We start from the raw sequence: 13699 nt of genomic DNA on the forward strand, positions 1-13699 counted from the left end.
AAGTGGGATCTTAGGGTCCCTGGTTCCAGGACTTGGCTCTTGGATGGCATTTCAGGACCTGCCCTGGGCCTGAGGGGAGCCCACGGGCCTGAAATGTGAGTCCCAGGCCAGGCAGCATTTTCAACAAGCTGACGTAAGAGACCTTGGGACTTAAGGGTATATCGGTGGTATTCTGGCAGTACTGTTAGTGGCCTGGTGTGGTAGTGGCTGCAAGGTGAGGCTCCTCTGATTTTAGGAAAAGAAGGAAAGAGTGGAAAGGATTGCATCTTGTGGTTTCTGTGCCAACTCAGCAGCAACAAAATAGAGCACTAAGGTAGACTTCTAAGGTTTTGACTCTAGTCTCTGACTCTCTGATGGCACTGCTGAACCCAACCAGGGTCTGGGGAACCTCACCACTTCAAAAGAATGAACACAGGACCGTCTGGCTCTGCTGATTGTAGAGCCCCAGTGCCTTAAGCACACATAGGAAGTAGCCAAAATTGCTTATAGCTGGCCTTGCGTGAGACCAGCGCTGTGTTGGCTTCAGGTCTGATCCAGTGCAGTCATAGTGGGGGTGGTCACAAGAGTGCTTGTGTCAATCTACTCCCAACTTATGTGTCTCAGAAAAAAAGAGAGAGATTCAGTTTGTTTGAGAGTAAATAAGAGTAGAGAAAAAGAGTCTCTGCCTGATAATCCAGATATTCTCTAGGATCCTGTCCAAGACCATTAAAACAGTATTTCTATGAGTCTTCAAAAACCACAGTGTTACTGGTCATGGGGTGCCCTTCAAAACAGATACAGCTTAGATCATAACACCCAAGTCCTTTCAAATATCTGAAAAGCCTACCCAAGAAGAGCAGCTACAAATAAGGTCAGACAGTGAAGACTATAGTAAGTTGCTAACTCTTCAATGCCCAGAGACCAAAGAACATCTACTAGCATCAATACCATACAGAAAAACATGACCTGACAAAATGAACTAAATAAGTCACTGGAGATAAATCTTAGGGAAATAGAACTATGTGAACTTTCAGACAGGGAATTCAAAATAGTTGTTTGGAAGAAACTCAAAGAAATTCAAGATAACAAAAAGAAGAAATTCAAAATTTTACAAAATAAATTTAACAAAGACATTAAGACAGTTTAAAAGAATCAAGCAGAAATCTGGTGCTGAAAACATGCAATTGGCATACTGAAGAAGGCATTAGAGTCCTGTAACAGCAAAATTGATCAAACAGAAGAAATAATTAGTGAGCTTGAAAATAGGCTATTTGAAAATACAGAATCAGAGAAGATAAGAAAAACAATAAACAATGAAGCTTGCCTACAGGATTTAGAAATTAGCCTCAAAAGTGAAAATCTGAGTTATTGACCTGTAAAGAGGTGGTAGAGAAAGAAATAGAAGTAGACGCTTTATTCAAAGAAATAATAACCATGAACTTCCCAAACATAGGGATTGATATCAATATGCATGTCCAAGAAGGTTATAAAACACGAATCAGATCTAACCCAAAGAAGGCTATCTCAAGTCATTTCATAAACTTTCAAAAGTCAAAAATAAAGAAAATATCCTAAAAGAAGCAAAAGGAAAGAAACAAACAATATACAATGGAACTCCAATATGTCTGGCAGCAGACTTTTCAGCAGAAACCATACAGGCCAGGAGAGAGTGGCATATCGTATTGAAAGTACCAAAGGAAAAAAAAATTACCCTAGAATAGTATATCTGGAGTAAATACTCTTCAATCATGAAGAATAAAAAATTTCCCAGAAAAACACAAGCTGAGGGATTTCATCAATATTAGACCTGTTCTACAAGAAAAGCTAAAGGAAGGACTTCAGTGACAAAAAAGAGGTTATTAATGAACAATTTTAAAAAATTACTTGAAGATACAAAACTTATTGCTAATAGTAAGCATACAGAAAAGCACAGACTATTATAATATTCTAACTGTGGTGTATAATATCCTGTTATCCTAAGTAGAAAAACTAAATGGTAAATCAATCAAAAATAATAACTACAACTTTTCAAGACATAGTCATTAACATAAAATATAAATATGAACAAAAAGTTAAAAAGTGTGGGGGAGAGATAAATTTAACGTGTATAATTTTTATTAGCCTTAACTTTGTTTTTTATCCAAATACTGTTAAGTTATAATCAGGTTAAAATAATGGGTTATAAGGTATTACTTGCAAGCCTCATGATAATCTCAAACCAAAAAACATACAATGGATACACAAAAACCAAAAGGAATAAACTAAATCATATCACCAGAGAAAATAAACTTCACTAGAGGAAAACAAGAATAAAAGAAAGTAGGAAGAGAAGACCACAGGGAAATGAAAAACCAATAACAAAATGGCAGAAGCAAGTCCCTCTTTATTAATAATAACATTGAATGAAAATGGACTAATCTCTCCAATCAAAGACATATTCTGGCTGGCTGGATGGATGAAAAAACGAGATTAATTGATCTGTTACGTACCAGAAACACACCTCACCTATAAAGAGACACACAGACTAAAGATGAAGGTATGGAAAAATATATTCCATGCCAATGGAAACCAAAAAAGAGCAGGAGTCACTATACTTAGAAAAAATAGATTCCAAGACAAAAACTATAAAAAAAAAGACAAAGAACATCACTATATTATGATAAGAAGATCAATTCAGCAACAAGATATAAAAATAAATATGTATATGCACCCAAAACTGGAACATGCACTCATTATAAGAAAATATTATTAGAGCTAAAGAAAGATAGATGTCAATATAATAATAGCTGGAGATTTCAACACCTCATTTTCAGCATTGGACAGAACTTCCAGACAGAAAATCAACAAACATTTGACTTAATCTGCACCATGAACCAAATAAATCTAGTAGATATGTACAGAATATTTTGTTCAACAGCTGAAGAATACACATTTTCCTCAGTACCTATAGAAAATTTTAAAGGATCAATCACATGTTAGGTCACATAACAAATATTAAAACATTCAAAAAATTAAAATAATATCAAGAAACTTCTCTGACCACAATGGAATAAACTAGAAATTAGTAACTGTAGGAATTTTGGAAACTGTATAAATACATGAGAATTAAACAATATGCTCTTGAATGACCAGTGAGTCAATGAAGAAATTCAGAAGGAAATAAAAAAAAATTGTTTAAACAAATGATAATGAAAATACAACACACCAAAACCTATGGGATACCGCAAAAGTAGTACTAAGAGGGAAATTTATATTAATAGCTGTAAATGCCTATATCAAAAAAGAGAAAAAAAAACCTTTAAACAATCTAATGATATATCTTAACTAGAAAAGCAAGAACAAACAAAATTCAAAATTAGTAGAACAAAATAAATAATAAAGATCAGAGCAAAATAAATGAAATTAAAATGAAAAAACCCAAAAGATCAATAAAATTAAAAGTTGTGTTTTTGAAAAGTTAAACAAAATTGACAAATCTTTAACCAGACTAATATAAGCGAAAGAAGTAACAAATAAATAAAATCAGCAATACAAAAGGAGATGCTACATCATATATTGCAGAAATTCAAAGGATCATTAGTGTCTGATATGAGCAACTATATGGCAATAAATTGGGAAATCTAGAAGAAATGGACAAATTCATAGATATATACAGCCTACCAAGATTGAATGAGGAAGAAATGCAAAACCTGAGCAGAGCAATAACAAGTAATAAGATTGAATTAATAACAAAAAGACTTGCAGTAAAGAAAAGCCTGGGACCTGATCGTTTCATTTCTGATTTCTACCAAACATTTAAAGAAGAAATAATACCAATTCTACTCAAACTGTTCTTGAAAATAAAGAGAGAAATATGTCCAGACTTATTTTACAAGGTCAGCATTATCCTGAAAGGAAAACCAGACAAAGACACACCCACAAAAAAGAAAAATACAGGCCAATGTTGCTGATGAATATTGATCCAAAAATTCTCAACAAAATACTAGCAAATGTAATTCAAGAACAAATTGAAAAAATAATTCACTATGATGAAGTGTGACTTATATCTGGGATGCAAAACAGTTGAAAATACACAAATCAATCAATGTGATATATCATAACAACAGACTAAAGGATAAAACCATATATAATCATTTCCATTGATGCTGAAAAAAACATTTGATAAAATTAAACATCACTTCATAATAAAAAAAAAAAAAACCCTAAAAAAACTGGTTAGGGATAAAAGAAACACATTTTAAGATGATAAAAGCCATAAATGGCAGATCCACAGCTAGTTATACTGAATTTTAAAAAACTAAACCTTTTTTCTAATATCTGGAACACAACAAGGATGTCCACTGTCACCACTGTCATTCAACATAGTACTGGAAAACCTAGATAGACCAATCAGACAAGAGAAATATATAAAGGACATCCAAATAGGAATGGAAGAAGTTAAATTGTTCTTCTTTGCAGATGATATAATTTTATACTTGAGAAAACCTAGACTCCTTCACAAAAGAATATTAGAACTAATAAACAAATTTTTGGGATACAAAATCAATATACAAAAATTAGTAGCATTTCTATATATGAAGAGTGAACAATTGAAAAAGAGAAATGAAAAAGTAATCATATTTGCAATAGGCACATATAAAATTAAATACCTAGGAATGAACTTAACCAAAGAAATGAAAGATTTCTATAATGAAATCTATAAAACACTAATGAAGGAATTAAAGAGAACTTCCAAAAAATGGAAAAAGATTTCATGATCATGGATTGGAATAATCAATATTGTTAAAATGTCCATACTACCCAAAGCAATGCAGATTCAATGCAATCCCTATCAAGGTACCAATGACATTCTTCACAGAAATAGAGAACAAAATCATTAAATTTATATAAAACCACAAAAGACCCAGAATAGCTAAAGTTATTCTAGGAAAAACAAAAAAAGAGAAACAACTGGAGAAATCAAATTACCTGACTTCAAATTATACTACAGAGCTACAGTAACCAAAACAGTATGGTGCCAATATAAAATCAGTCACATAGACCAATGGAACAAAATAAACAACCCAGAAATAACTGTACACTCCTACAGTGAACTTATTTTCAACAAAAGTGCAAAGAACATACACTGGGGATAGACAGTTGCTGTAATAAATGGTCCTAGAAAAACTGGATATCCATATGCACAAGAATGAATCTAGGCACCCATCTCCCACCATATACAAAAAGAAAATTAAAATTGATTAAATATTTAAATCTAAGACCTCAAACTATGAAACGACCACAAGAAAACTTTGGGGAAAATCTCCAAGACAGTGGCTTGGGAAAGCATTTTTTAATGATACCCCACAAGCATAGGTAACAAAAGCAAAAGTGAACCAATGGGATAACATTAAGGTAAAAAGCTTCTGCATACAAAAGATGCAATTAACAAACCGAGTAGAAAACCCCAGAATGGGAGAAAACATTATTTGTGGGATCTAAAAATTAAAACAATTAAACTCATGGACATAAAGAGTAGAAAGATGGTTATCGTAGTCTGAAAAGGGTAGTGGGCATTGGTGGGGAGTTAGGGATGGCTAATGAGCGAAAAAAATAGAAAGAATGAATAAGACCTACTATTTGATAGTACAATAGTATGACTATGGTCAATTGTGACTTGATTGTACATGTCAAAATAACTTGAAGAGTATACTTCAATTGTTTGTAACTCAAAGGATACATGCTTGAGGGGATCAATACACCATTCTCCATGATGTACTTACATGACATCGTATGCCTGTAGGAAACCATCTGATTTACATCCTAACTACATATACCACTCTGTACTCATTAAAGCAAAAGAATACATATTATAATTTATTTTTAAAATAACAGAGCTTGTTATTAATAGAGGTTGAGAAGGTAGGAGAGAGAGGATGATAGTGAGATTTGGTTAACAAACCACATGATTATCTCAATTGATGCAGAGAAGGCCTTCGACAAAATTCAATAGCGCTTTATGCTAGAAACCATCAATAAACTAGGTATTGACAGAACGTATCTCAAAATAATAAAAGCTACTTATGACAAACCAACAGCCAATATCATACTGAATGGGAAAAAGCTGGAAGCATTCCCTTTGAAACCTGGCACTAGACAAGGATGCCTTCTCTTACCATTCCTATTCAATATATACTGGAAGTTCTAGCCAGAGCAATCAGGCAATAATCAGAAATAAAGGGTATTCGAATAGGAAAAGAGGAAGTCAAACTGTCTCTATTTGCAGATGACATGATTGTATATCTAGAAGACCCCATTGTCTCAGCCCAAAATCTCCTGAAAGTGATAAGCAACTTCAGCAAAGTCTCAGCATACAAAATCAATGTGCAAAAATCACAAGCATTCCTATACACCAATAGCAGATTTAAAGAGAGCCAAATCAAGAATGAACTGCCATTCACAATTGCTACAAAGAGAATAAAATACCTAGAAATACAACTAACAAGGAACGTAAAGGACCCCTTCAAGGAGAACTACAAGCCACTGCTCAACGAAATAAGAGAGGACACAAACAGATGGAGAAACATTCCATGTTCATGGTTAGGAAGAATCGATATCGTGAAAATGGCCATACTGCCCAAAGTAATTTACAGATTCAACGCTATCCCCCATCAAGCTACCAATGACCTTCTTCACAGAACTGGAAAAAAAAAAAACCTTAAACTTCATATGGAACCAAAAGAGAGCCCACATAGCCAAGTCAATTCTAAGCAAAAAGAACAAAGCAGGAGGCATCACACTATTGGACTTCAAACTATTATGAGGCTACAGTAATCAAAACAGCATGGTACTGGTACCAAAACAGAGATATAGACCAATGGAACACAACAGAGGCCTCAGAGGCAACATAGCCTATCTACAACCATCCTATCTTTGACAAACCTCACAAAAACAAGCAATGGGGAAAGGTTTCCCTGTTTAATAAATGGTGTTGGGAAAACTGGCTAGCCATCTGCAGAAAGCAAAAACTAAACCCCTTCCTGACAACTTACACTAAAATTAACTCCAGATGGATTAAAGACTTAAACATAAGACCTAACACCATAAAAACCCTAGAAGAAAATTCAGGCAAAACCATTCAGGGCATAGGCATAGGCAAGGACTTCATGACCAAAACACCAAAAGCATTGACAACAAAAGCCAGAATAGACAAATGGGACCTAATCAAACTCCACAGCTTCTGCACGGCAAAAGAAACAGTCATTAGAGTGAATCAGCAACCAACAGAATGGGAAAAAAATTTTGCAGTCTACCCATCTGACAAAGGGCTCATATCCAGAATCTACAAAGAACTAAAACAGATTTACAAGAAAAAAAACAAACAAGCCCATTCAAAAGTGGGCAAAGGATGTGAACAGACACTTTACAAAAGAAGACATACATGAGGCCAACAAACATATGAAAAAATGCTCATCATCACTGGTCATTAGAGAAAGGCAAATCAAAACTACATTGAGGTACCATCTCACGTCAGTTACAATGGCGATCATTAAAAATCTGGCAACAACAGATGCTGGAGAGGATGTGGAGAAATAGGAAGTTTTAACTGCTCATAGGCAGTTTTAACATTGCCTGTGTAAACAAAGCCACCAGCAAGTTTACACAGCACCTGGACAGAGCCCAGCTTGGCAGCTCAGTGCGGCCTCTGAAGGTAGACTGTCAAGTAGATTCCCTTCTTGCTGGGCAGGGCATCTCAGAAAACAAACAAACATACAAACAAACAAACAAACAAAAACCACAGTAGCCCATCAGGGACTTACAAAACCCCATCTTCCTGGGACAGAGCACCTGGGAAAAACGGCGGTTGTGGGTTCTGCTTCCGCACACTTAAATATCCCTTCCTGGCAACCCTGAAGGGAGTGATGGATGCCCCAGTCCAGTGCTTGAGCTATCTTAAGGGACAGGCTACCTCCTCAAGTGGCTCCCTGATGCCCCATGTATCCTAACCAGGAGACACGTTATACAGGAGAGCTCTGGCTGACAGTTGGCAGGTAGCGCTTTGGGCTGAAGCTAACAGAGGAAAGATCAGGCAGCAATCTTTGCTGTTCTGCTGTGACTGCAGGTTATTCCTAGCTAAGCAGGGTCTGGAGTGGACCTCCAGGAAACTCCAGCAGACCTGCAGCAGAGGGTCCTGACTGTTACAAGGAAAACTACGAAACAGAAAGAAACAGCTTCAACATTAACAGAAAGGACATCCACACAGAAGCCTCACCCAAAAGTCACCAACTTCAAAAACTAAAGTTAGATACATCCATGAAGATGGGAAGGAACCAGTGCAAAAAGGCTGAAATTGCAAAAAGCCAAAATGCCCCTTCTCTTCCCATGGATCACAATCCCTCACCAGCAAGGGAACAAAACTGGATGGAGAATGAATGTGGCACACTGACAGAAGCATGCTTCAGAAGGTGGGTAATAACAATCTTCTCTGAACTAAAGGAACATGTCCTATCACGAGGCAAGGGAAGAAAGAACCTTGAAAAAATGTTAGATGAAATGCTAATGAGAATAACCAGAGTGGAGAAGAGCATAAATGACGTGATGGAACTAAAAAACACAGCATGAGAATTTCATGAAGCATACACAGTTTTAATAGCTGAATCAATCAAGTGGAAGAAAGGATATCAGAAATTGAAGGTCAACTCAATCAAATAAAGCAAGAAGGCAAGATTAGAGAAAAAAGAGTGAAAAGAAATGAACAAAACCTCCAAGAAATATGGGATTATGTGAAAAGACCAAATCTTCATTTGATCAATGTACCTGAAAGTGATGGGGGAAACAAAACCAAATTGGAAAACACTCTTCAGGATATTATCTAGGAGAACTTCCCCAACCTAACAACGCAGGCCAACATTGAAGTCCAGGAACTATAGAGAACGCCACAAAGATATTCCTCAAGAAGAGCAACCCCAAGGCACATAATTGCCAGGTTCACCAGGGTTGAAATGAAGGAAAAAATGCTAAGGGCAGCCAGAGAGAAAGGTCAGGTTACCTGCAAAGGGAAACCCATCAGACTCACACCAGAGCTCTCAGCAGAAACCCTATGAGCCTGAAGAGAGTGGGGGCCAATATTCAACAACCTAAAAGAAAAGAAGTTTCAACCCAGAATTTCAATCCAGCTAAACTAATCTTCATAAGCAAAGGAGAAATAAAATCCTTTACAAACAAGCAACTGCTGAGAGATTTTATCACCACCAGGCCTGCCCTACAAGAGTTCCTGAAGGAAGCACTAAACATGGAAAGGAACAACCAGTACCAGCCACTGCAAAAACATGCCAAACTATAAAGACCATTGACACTATGAAGAAACTGCATTAACTAATGGGCAAAACAACCAGCTAGAATCAAAATGGCAGGATCAAATTCACACATAACAATATTAACCCTAAATGTAAAGGGGTTAAATGCCCCAATCAAAAGACACAGACTGGCAAATTGGATAAAAACCCAAGACCCATCAGTGTTCTTTATTCAGAAAATCCATCTCACATGCAGTGACACATATAGGCTCAAAATAAAAGGATGGGGGAAGACTTACCAAGCGCATTGGAGAGAAAAAAAAAAAAAAAGCAGAGATTTCAATCCTAGTCTCCAATAAAACAGACTTTAAATTAACAATGATCAAGAGACAAAGAAGGGCATTACATAATGGTAAAGCGATTAATACAAGAGCTAACTATCCTAAATATATATGCACCTAATACAGGAGCACCCATATACATAAAGCAAGTTCTTAATGACCTACAAAGAGACTTAGACTCCCACACAATAATAGTGGGAGAATTTAGCACCCACTGTCAATACTAGACAAATAAACGAGACAGAAAATTAACAAGGATATCCAGGACATGAACTCAGATCTCAACCAAGTGTACCTAAGAGACATCTACAGAACCCTCCACCCCAAAGCCACAGTATATACATTCTTCTCAGCACAACATCACACTTATTCTAAAATTGACCATATAATTGGAAGTAAAACACACCTCAGCAAACGCAAAAGAATGGAAATCATAACAGTCTCTCAGACCACAGTGCAATCAAAGTAGAACTCAGGATTAAAACACTCACTCAAAACCGCACAACTACATGGAAACTAAACAACTTACTCCTGAATGAGAGCTGGATAAATAATGAAATGAAGGTAGAAATAAAGATGTTTGTAAAAACCAATGAGAACAAAGACACAACATACCAGAATCTCTGGGACACATTGAAAGCAGTGTCTAGAGGGAAATTTATACCAATAAATGCCCACCAGAGATGTGAGGGAAGATATGGAATTGACACCCTAATGTCACAATTGAAAGAACTAGAGGAGCAAGATTAAACAAACCAAAAGCCAGCAGAAGACAAGAAATAACTAAGATCAAAGCAGAACTGAATGAGACAGAGACACAAAAAATCCTTCAAAAAAATCAATAAATCCAGGAGCTAGCTTTTTTGAGAAGATCAACAAAATAGATATATTGCTAGCCAGACTAATAAAAAAGAAAAGAGAGAAGTATCAAATAGATGCAATAAAAAATGATAAAGGGGATATCACCATAGATTCCATAGAAACACAAACTACCATCAGAGATTATTATGAAGAATAATATGAAGATAAACTAGTAAATCTAGAAGAAATAGATAAATTTCTGGACACTTACACCCTTCCAAGACTAAACCAGGAAGAAGATGAATAACTGAATAGACCAAGAACAAGGTCTGAAGTTGAGGCAGCAATTAAGAGCCTACCAACCGATAAAAGTCCAGGACCAGACAGGTTTACAGCCGAAATCTACGAGATGTACAGAGAGAAGCTGGTACCATTCCTTCTGAAACTGTTCCAAGCAATACAAAAAGAAGTAATCCTCCTTGACTCATTTTATGAGATCAACATCATCCTGATACCAAAACCTGGCAGAGTCACCACTAAAAAAGAAAATTTCAGGTCAATATCCATGATGAACATTGATGCAAAAGTCTTCAATAAAATACTGGCAAACCGAATGTAATAAACCATCAAAAAGCTTATTCATCATCATTAAGTCGGCTTCATCCCTGAGATGCAAGGCTGGTTCAATATCTGCAAATCTATAAATGTAATCCATCACAATGACAAAACCAAAGACAAAATCCACATGATTATATCAATAGATGCAGAGAAGGTCTTCGACAAAATTCAACAGCCCTTTATGCTAAAAACTCTCAATAAACTAGGCATCAATGCAACATATCTCAAAATAATAAAAGCCATTTATGACAACCCCACAGCCAATATCACTCTGAATGGACAAAAACTGGAATCGTTTCCTTTGAAAACTGGCACAAGACATGGATGCCCTTTCTCACTACTCCTATTCAACATAGTATTGGAATTTCTGGCTAGGGCAATCAGGCAAGAGAAAGAAATAGAGAATATTTGAATGGGAAGGGAGGACATCAAATTGTCCCTGTTTGCAGATGACATGATAGCATATTTAGAAAACCCCATCGTCTCAGCCCAAAATCTTCTTAAGCTGACAAGCAACTTCAGCAATGTCTCAGGATACAAAATCAATGTACAGAAATCACAAGCATTCCTATACACCAATAACAGACTAACTGAGAACCAAATAATGAGTGAACTCACATTCACAATTGTTATAAAGAGAATGAAATACCTAGGAATACAACTAACAGAGAGATGAAGGACCTCTTCAAGGAGAACTACAAACCACTGCTCAAGGAAATAAGAAAGGACACTAAAAAATTCAAAAACATTCCATGCTCATGGTTAGGAAGAGTCAATATCATGAAAACAGCCATGCTGCCAAAAGTAATTTATAGATTCAATGCTATCCCATCAAGCTACCAATCACCTTCTTCGCAGAGTTGGAAAAAACCACCTTAAACTTCATATGGAACCAAAAAAGAGCCCGTATAGCCAAGACAACCATAAACAAAAAGAACAAAGCTGGAGGCATCATGCTACCTGACTTCAACCTATATTATAAGGCTATTGTAATCAAAACAGCATGATACTGGTACCAAAACAGAGATGTAGACCAGTAGAACAGAACAGAGGCCTCAGACAGAATGACACACAACTACAGTCATCCGATCTTCAACAAACCTGACAAAAACAAGCAATGGGGAAAGGATTCCCTATTTAATAAATAGTGTTGGAAAAACTGGCTAGCCATATGCAGGATGCTGAAACTGGATCTCTTCCTTACACCTTATAGAAAAGGAAACTCTAGATGGATTAAAAGTTTAAACATGAGACCTAACACCATAAAAAGTCTAAGCAATACCATTCAGGTTATAGGCATGGGCAAGGACTTCATGATTAAAACACCAAAACCAATGTCAACAAAAGCCACAATAGACAAATGGGATCTAATTAAACTTAAGAGCTTCTGCATAGCAAAAGAATCTATCAATATAGTGAAGTGGCAACCAACATAATGGGAAAAAATTTTTGCAATCTACCCATCTGACAAAGGGTTAATATCTAGAATCTATGGATAATTTAAATGAATTTACAAGAAAAAAACATAAAAAGTGGGCAAAAGATATAAACAGACACTTTTCCAAAGAAGACATTAATGCAGCCAACAAATATGAGAAGAAGCTCATTATCACTGGTCATTAGAGAAATGCAAATCAAAACCACATTGAGATACTACTTCACGGCAGTTAGAACAGTGATCATTAAAACAGGCAGGAGACAACAGATGCTGGAGAGGATGTGGAGGAAAGGAACGCTTTTACACTTTTGGAGTGTAAATTAATTCAACCATTGTGGAAGACAGTGTGGCGATTCCTCAAGGATCTAGAAATGGAAGTACCGTTTGACCCAGCAATTCCATTATTAGGTATATAACCAAAGGATTATAAGTAATTCTATTAAAAAGACACACGCACACGTACGTTTATTGCAGCCCTGTTCACAATAGCAAAGACTTGGAAGCAACTCAAATGATCACCAGTGATAGACTGGATAACAAAAATGTGGCACATATACACGATGGAATCCTGTGCAGCCATAAAAAAGGATGAGTTCATGTCCTTTGCAGTGACATGGATGAAACTAGAAACCATCAATCTCAGCAAACTCGCAGAAGAACAGAAAACCAAACACTGCATGTTCTCACTCATAAGTGGGTGTTAAACAATGAGAACACATGGATATAGGAGAATATCACACAACGGGGCCTGGAGGTTGGGGTTCTAGGGGAGGAATAGCAGGGAGTGGGGGATTTGGGGAGGGATGGCATTAGGAGAAATACCTAATGTAGATGTCGGGGCAATGGTTGCGGTAAACCACCATCACGGCACGTGTATACCTATGTAACAAACCAGCACAATCTGCACATGTACTCCAGAATTTAAAGTATAATTAAAAAAAAAAAAAGGAAAAAAATCACACAGAGACCAATGGTAGAAATGTGGTAAGGATTGGAGGAACCCAGAAGGGTAATCCAAGGGATTTTATAGTGGGAGGGCTTGATGAAACTGTTTTTTTATCTTGTTCGTTGTGGCGATGTATCAACTGTGTGCTTTAGCGTTCTATCAAAGCTCATAGCACTCTAAACCAGAAGAATTAATTTTTACTGTTTGTGAATTAAAGTATATTTTAGAAAATGGAAAAAGTCACACACCTAAGCTGCCTGGTTACTTAAAATTGATGAACACAAAACATCAAGTTGGCACT

Source organism: Saimiri boliviensis, chromosome X, assembly GCF_048565385.1.
Source record: "Saimiri boliviensis isolate mSaiBol1 chromosome X, mSaiBol1.pri, whole genome shotgun sequence".
Lineage (NCBI taxonomy): Eukaryota > Metazoa > Chordata > Mammalia > Primates > Cebidae > Saimiri > Saimiri boliviensis.